Genomic DNA, 8,054 nt, shown 5'->3' on the forward strand with positions numbered 1-8,054 from the left:
TCTGCAGCACCAGCCCACTTTCTGGACAGAGCCTGCAGACAGCCGTTGTCTAGAGGGGGCCCTCCCTTTCTCGCTGAAGCGGGCTGGGGCGCTGGGGGATGCTCAGGCATCAGGGTCTCCTGGGGGGCTGAGCAGAGAGGAAAGGCATGTCATGAGGGGACAGGCTCCACAACCGACGTGGAAGGCCCATCCTCCGGCCTCGGTGGGCGCATGAAATGTGTGGGCTGGTGGACAGTCCCTCTTCCCTCAGCACAGAGAGGGCATCGGGCTGGGAAGGAGAATCGGGGCACTCAGAAAGGAGATTGGGCGAGGGGGGGCACCTCGTCTCTCTGGGGGATTTCTGTGCAGGAGCGTCCCGTCCACTGAGGTAGGAGGCCCCATGTAGCTGTGGCCTGAGAGGCTGGCCTCAGGGCCTTTGCATTTCAACGATGCCCACACTGCTGTCCCATCGCCTCCCCCCAGGGCTGGACCTTCTGTGAATAGGGTAATTTGGTGCTTTTGTTTAGACACATGACTGGTTTCTATATGTTGATTTTGTATTCTGCAAGTTTGCCAAATTGGTTTATGAGTTCTAAGAGTTTTTGCTGTTGACACTTCAGGGTTTTCTACATGTATGATCGTGACATGCATGAGCAGAGATAGTTTTACTTCTTTTCTGATTTGGATGCCTTTTATTTCTTTTTCTCCCCTAATTCCCCTGACTGGGCCTTTCGGTGCTATTGAATAGAAACAGTGAGGGTGGGCACCTTTGCCTTCTGCCTAACGTTAGAAGAAAAGATTTCAGTTTTTCATCAGTGAGTATGCTTGTTGTGGGTTTTTCATATATGCCTTTATTGTGTTGAAGTACATTCCTTCTACACCCAATTTGTTGAGAGTTTGTACCGTGCAAGGGGTGCTGAATTTTCTCAAGTCCCATTTCTGCATCGATAGAGATAGCTTATTTTATTCCTTCCTTTTGTTAATTCAGTGTGTCACATTCATTTGGGTATGTTGAACTGTCCTTATATCCCAGGAACAAATCTTACTTGATCATTGTGTATGATCCTTTTAATGTGGTGTTGAATTTGATTTGCTACAATTTTGTTGAGGATTTTTCCATCTATGCTTATCAGGGATATTGGCCTGTAATTTTACTGTATTGTATTGTATTGTCCTGTCTAGCTTCAGTATCACGTAATGCTGGTCATCTAAATGAGTTTGTAAGTGCTCCCTCCTATCCAATTTTTTGGGACCATTTAAGGACTTTTTACATTTCTCTTTAAGTGTTCGGTGGAGTTCACCAGTGAAGCCATGCCATCTTGAACTTTGCTGTTTGGGGAGGTTTTTAAAAATGGATTCAATCTCATTTGTTGTTGGTGTGTTCAGACTTTCTATTTGAGCTTGATTCAGTTTTGGTGGATTATGTTTCTAAGAATTTATCCGTTTCTTCCAGGTCATCCAATTTGTTGGCACATAGCTGTCCATAATTATCTGCTATGACCCCTTTTATTTCTGAGTCATCATCCGGGGCCGCCTCAGCTCGGCGCCGAGAGCCCGCGAGGTGCTGGAGGCCGGCAGCCGCCCGTGCGTCCCCGCCCACCCCCGGCAGCGAGGACGCGGCGGCCACGTCCCCTCCCGCGCTGGGCGGGGCTAGCCGCCGCGGACCCCCGACCGGCCGCTCGGCCGTTGGCCCCGCCCCGCGCGCTCGTGCGCAGCGCGAGCGGTCCGCCGCAAGGGATCCTGGGAGCCGTTGGAGCCGCTGGTCCGCGCGCCCGGAGCCCGCCCGCTCCCTGGGCGTGTGGCGCGCGTGCGCGCGACGCGCGAGGCGAAGCGGGAATCCGCGGCTGGCAGGACCCGGCTTCAGGGTCCCGGGGCGTCGGAGCCAGGCCTCCTTTCCGCCGCCTGTGGACTGCGCACCCCCAGCCCGCGCCCTGCGCTCGGCGGCCGGGCCCACGCACCGCGGGCTGGCTGCCTCGCAGCCGTCCTGTCTCACAGGCCTCACGGGCAGCGCGCTGACTCCCTAGGTTCGCGCCCCGCCCCCGAGTCCAGGGGCGGCCCTCCAGAGCTTCCCGCCAGACCTCAACGATAGTGAAAACATTTGCTCTGCCAGTGATCGCCTTAACAAGATGGAAAGACGAGTTGCAGACTGGGAGCAAATATTTGCAAAACATACGTCTCACAATGGACTAGTGCCTAAAACGTAAAAATAACTCTTCAGAGAACACTCCTGGCTCAGAGCTCTAGACCCACCCGGGAAACACTCGGGGTTCTTCCGCAGGCCTGCTGCACTACGTGTCCCCTTCACGGCACCTGCTGAGTGCATGCAGGTTTCCCGGCGAGCACGCCTCCGCGTGGAGGGTGGCGGGCACACCCTCCTCCGTGAGCATGGCGCTCTGACCTGGATCCACACGGGCCAAGGGGCCAACTGAAGTGGCATAGCAGGCAGTGTAGGAGTAGCTTTACTCCCCTCCTCTTCCAGAGGGAATTTTGCAGCACTTGAGCTGGCAATGAAAAAGACAGGCAGCAGAAGCCACTTTGGGACTTGAGTTTGTAATGCATTCCCAGAAGCTCCACACACCCGTCCGGCCTGTTGCAAGGTGGGTACCGGGTGTCAACTCCGCAGCTTCACCTACCACACTAAAACCTTGTGTGCACACGTGATCTCCCCATTCTGCTGCTCCTCCCTGACTGGGAGGAAGATCCTCTGTCCGCTAAGGCCTGAGACCCACGTCCGGAGATTTTTGTTTTCTCGAAAGACACCCGCCCCTGGCCTTCCTGCAGGGATGGTCAGAAATCAGAGTGCAGAGGACTGTCATCTCCCCCTTGCGTGGCTGGTGTTTTCAAACACATTTGGGCTAACAATTCTATCTGCTTCTGGAGCCTAGGCTTTTTGATGGAGTCATATAAAAAGAGGTGTGGAATTGGGACGAGATAATTTTTCCACCGTGCGGTTTTCCAGTCGGTGGTCCTGAGAAGAACAAGCAAATCCTACATGAAAGCCGTGAGGGAGAATCTTGTCCACAATTGGTGGAGGAAGCAAGAGGGAAGCCTGCCTCTCGTGAGTGTCTCAGTACCATGCTGTGCTTCATCATCCCTCTGAATATGAAGTTCCTTGGTGAAAATCATCTAAGGTTTCCCATGATAAAAACCCAAGTCCTGGGAGATGTCTGCAAGTTGTTCTTTTCTCAATCCCCAGCAGGAGTTCTGTTAAGTAAAGCTCACTGTGGCTTGCTTGCAAGGCTGTAAATATCTGCAAATATATCAGAACATAAATGAATTTTCACCAGAAGAGAAAACTGAAAGCATTTAAAAAATAAGAAGAGAATGCATTTGCCTTTGGCCACATAGCACATGTCTGAGAAGATCTGCACAATCAGATGACACCGGTTCCCGGTGGACAGCGATCTGGGATGCTGGGAAAGAGGCGGGAGGAGGACTCGCCACTGTACTTTCCGTGTTTACAGTGGACTGTGGATCATGCGAAGGTCTTACTTGTGTGAGATAGTACATTAAAACCATTAAAAAGGTAAACATACATATTTAGCAGGAGGGTGATGTTCCAAGAAACGCAAAGGAGGAATTTCTGGTCTTGGACGTGGAGTCTGCAGGGCCTTTCTTTGATGGGCTGGGGCTTTCCAGCAACGGGGGCCTGGCTGGGGTCTGCAGGGCCTCCACACACAGCCCTGGGGACGCACGGGCTGCTTCCTGAAGCGCGACGGGCACAGTGCCCCGAACAGGCTCGCGGCTGCACGGACATCCCCATTTCAAACGCAGGGCTGCCCGTGGCCATGAGTACCTGCGTGCTCATCAGAGCACCTGTTCCCATGGGTTCAGAAAGCCTAGCCTCTGTGGAAGTCAGTGACGGGCAGTAGGAAGCAGTGGGGCCCCGGCCGCACACTAGGTCGATGGTCACGGAATGAAAGTAGCGGGAACATCAGCTAGGACCTTGGTGCTGTGAGCCCGAAAAACGATTTGTAAGCGGCCAAGAGAGGCACCCACCGAGGGTGTGGCGCTGTAAGCTGGAAGAGCACCTGTGCTCTTGCCCACCTGCCAGAGTGCCCGTGGAATGTCTCCCCCTCCCTCGTGCCCCCAGCCCGCCTGCCCTCTGCCCCTCCCCCACTGCAGAGTGTCTTGGGCCCCTACATTCTAGGCCTGTTTACATTCAAACTTGCCCTGCCTGAGTGGGATCCTGAGCAGTTGGTGGAGGAGGCTGCTCTCTGGTCCTGGACTCGGTTCCCCAGGTGGAACGGCCAAGCAGCTGCGGTCGGATCTCAGCCTGTGGGGATGACTTCAGGAGGAGGTAAGGCCTGAAGGCTGGGTGGCAGTGTTTCAGGGGCCACCGCCCACCGGTCCCTGGGATTCAAATGTGACTGTTATCCGGGCACAGTGGTTAGACCGTCAAGGGGGGAGAGAGCTCTGGGCCCCAGGGTATCTCACCTGGGAGGTGCGGGGAGGCCTCTGGAAAGCTGAGGTAGCCCTGGGGAGGTGGCTTCTGGAGGTGGGTCAGGTGACACAAGGGAAGCGCCCTGAGCAGGGAGAAGGGACTGCCGCCCACACGCTGCTGCTTTCTAGAAAGGAGACGCGCCGTGGACCCTGCGTTTGGGGAGGCTGTGGTGGTGGCACGGAGGGGGGTGGTCCCGGGAAAGCCCGGCCCTGAGTCACCCTCCTGGGCACAGGGCTGGCCCCACGATGTCATCCCAAGGGATCTGAACTGCACTTTACCAGACCCCACAGTGCGCTAGGAGAGGTAGACAGACTTGGCCTGAGCCAGAAAATTGTCCAGGGGCCCTATCTGTGGCCAAGTCTGCAGGCACGTGTCCTCTCCACGAGCAAGTCCACAGCGTCCCCTGGCTGCCGGAGCCCAGACCTGCCACCCTCCCTCCAGCCGGAGCTCTTCTCCTCTGGGCAGTGGGCTGTTGTTGGGCTCACCGGGGACAGGGCAGCCGGGTGACGCCAGCAGGATAGGGCTTGGGTTCCTGAGTCATCCTGAATCCTTCTCCCTGTGAGGAGACTCAGTTCTGCAGAGCCACTTCCTCCTGTCCAGTGTCTCACAAACTTGAGCTTTGCGTTTCACCTTTGAGATGAGGCGTTTGCTTGTGTGCGAGGCACTAACCCAGGGATGATAGTGGACGTGGAGTATGGTTGCCTGTCCCGTGGGACATCTACACGTGCTGATTCCTTTCCAAAGCGGAGGGATCCTCCCCTGACTGCCCTCTGCTCTCCATTCCCAGCCCTTTCCCAGGCTCTGCAGGCCACACTGGTTGTCGAGTGACAGAATTCAGGGCACACGAGACCTCCTCCACTGACCCTCTCCTGGGAATGGAGCTCCTGAGCGGTGGCAGGGACCCTGGCCCATGTTAAGGGTGTGCTGTGGGTGGTTCTGGATGGGTTATGTCAGTCAGGGTCCCGGGGCCTTTCCCGCGCAGAGGGACATTTCAAGTGCGTTGGTGTGCTGTGTCAGGCAAGAAAGAGAGGGATTTACGTGGGCACGGGCACCGCAAAGCAGAGGGGCGTGGGCCCCGGTGTTTTAGACACTGCCGGGTCTCAAGGCCCCAGGTCCCGGACCATACCCGGGGGATGAGTGCCCTGCGGCTCACGGGCTGTGGTCGGGGTCGTCCCCGCAGGCAGGTGTCTGCAAGTCTTGTGTGGAGACAGCCATGAGGCCAGGGCCTGGTGGCACAAACGCAGCACCTGCTGGGAGGTCTCTTCTTGGCAGAGTGGGCCGGGGGCCCGGGTGGGGCAGACATTTCCAGGGGAACGGTCTCAGCTGGTCGGGGCCTGACTGTCCCCTGCGGACAGCTGTGCCCTGCCCGGTTCCACCAGCACACCGGCCCCTGAGTCCCGGGCACCCTTCCCAGGACAGATTCTCTCAGCACCTCTCCTGTCTTGACAGCGTTTCCAGTGCCGGGCCCGCAGGGGACCGTCAACCTTGGCACCTTCGTGTCATCTTTCACAGTGCTGCCGTCAGCCACTCCCGTCCTCGGCCCGCCACACTGGGCCCCCTGGCAGCAGCACCCACCGAACGTCCTGGGCCCAGTGTTGCCCCCAGGAAGCACCCTGGTGCTGCCGACTCTTCCCAGCACGCCGTTGGTGGCAGCACAGGCCAGCTGTGGCCCAGGCTGGCCCGGGGCCTGCAACGTCACTGTGCACGTCTGGCCGGAACAGAGGCCCGTGCAGGCTCCCCAGCCTCAGACCTTTGTCGTGACTCAGGCCCCTCTCCATGGGAGCACTCCTGGGGCCCTCTGTGGGGGTGCTGTGTGTCCTTTGCCCCAGTTCCTGGTGGCCTCGGGAGTGAAGACCATCCTGCACGCCCCTCCTGCCTGGAGCACCCAGGCTAGCGATGAAGGCTGGTCCCTGCACCGTCCACCTCGAGCTGCAGTGCCAGCTGCCCAGCTGGCCTCTGGCGGGCTCCCAGCATTGGCCAGTCCTCGTCCACCTGGGGCCGCTAGGAACAGCGGCCCGGCCTGCTCGCAGCCCACCGCCTCGCCCGGGAACGCCTGCCACCGCACCAGCGTGAACGAAAAGTTCCGGCGCTGGCAGCACTGCAAGCCCCTGGCCCGCAGGCACCTGCCCCAGAGTCCCGATGCGGAGGCACTGTCCTGCTTCCTCATGTGAGTGTCGTCCAACGGGGAAGCCACGGTGTCCAGCCTGGATCAAGGGCGGTGTCGCCCTCGCTCTGACCGGGCTGGTTGTCGGGAGGCGGTCACTTCTGGTGGTGACATCCTTTAGGCCGCATCTCGCGGGCGGTCCCTGTGAGCCAGCCGGCCTCTGGCTGCAATGCTCACCACAGGTTCGCTGCGGGCTCACAGTGGGGCCCCTGGCCGGCAGGCCCAGGGTTGGAGGCTGCGGTCTCAGGGTTCTGCCCGTTTTAACACCGGGCTGAGGGGATGATACCTGGGCATCCCCTCAGGGAGGCGGGGGACCCCAGGGCCCAGGAGACAGCTCTCTGCCCAACTGCCCTCCTGGGTGCAGGGTCCAGGCCAGGAGAGGCAGGGGGGACTGGGGCGGGTGGGGCGGCACACTCGGAGCCCAGGGCGGGGAAGCCCCACCATGTCCGGGCGCCTCCTGACTGGCCACTCCACTGCATTCCGAGGCCTGAAGAGCCCGCGCCTTGGGCTGTCCAGGCAGGGTGTCTGATGGCGTGGCCTGTGCTCGCCCATTTGATGCCTGTCGTTGTTAGCCGGAAAATGCCAATTTGAGGAGCAGCCCAGCTCTCCAGGCCACAGTGGGCAGCTGCGGTGTGAGGGCACGGGTGGCCGCAGTCCGTGGCGGAGGCTTGTGGAGTCAGGCGGCACCACAGTGGCCCGGAAGGCTGGCCTCTACCGCCGAGACCCTGCCGGTCTCCTCCTGGGCTTAGTCCTCCGTGCTGGGGATGCGGGCTCCACAGTGTGAGGTGGGGTGGGCAGGTTCCGGGCTGCAGATGGTGACTGACCCCAGTGGGCGAATTACAGCCCAGTGCTTCGGACCCTGGCCCGCCGGAACCCCACCCCATGACCCGGGAGGAGGTCCTGCAGCGGGGCGTGCAGAAGTGGCATTGTCTAAGCAAGTCAGAGCGCAGCATCTACTATGTGATGGCGGGAAGGTGAGTCAGGGCCCTGGGCCAAGGGCAGGATGAAGACCTGTACCCCTCTGGGATCATGCCCCCCCCACTTTGGGAGGCTGGCTACTCGTTTCCCCTGCCCCAGAGCCCCACCTGTCCAGACGCTGACCTTTTCTGTCTAGACATGAAGGTCTCAGGGCATTGGGGGGGAGGGTGCAGACACTGGCCCTGGGGCTGTACATGGGGTCGGGTGTCCCAGGCAGCCTGCCTCCCCACCATGGCCGGGGCCATGACACCCCATGCCCTCTCCGTCTGACCTCTCCATTGACTGCTTCTCTGCCTGGGCCCGGGAGGCCTCCTCCTCAAGGGACCGTGCCTCCCTCGCCCCAGGTTCATGGAGTTCGAGGCCGAGGAGGCGAGGCAATGTCAGAACGCACAGTGGATGAAGGCGGCGCAGGGCGTGCCTCATCCAGCACCCCTCAGGCCTGTTCCTCGGGCGCCCTCAGCCCCAGAGCGGGGCCAGAAGCGAGGTATG

Source organism: Manis pentadactyla, chromosome 3 (genome assembly GCF_030020395.1).
Source record: "Manis pentadactyla isolate mManPen7 chromosome 3, mManPen7.hap1, whole genome shotgun sequence".
In the NCBI taxonomy this organism is placed as follows: Eukaryota; Metazoa; Chordata; class Mammalia; order Pholidota; family Manidae; genus Manis; species Manis pentadactyla.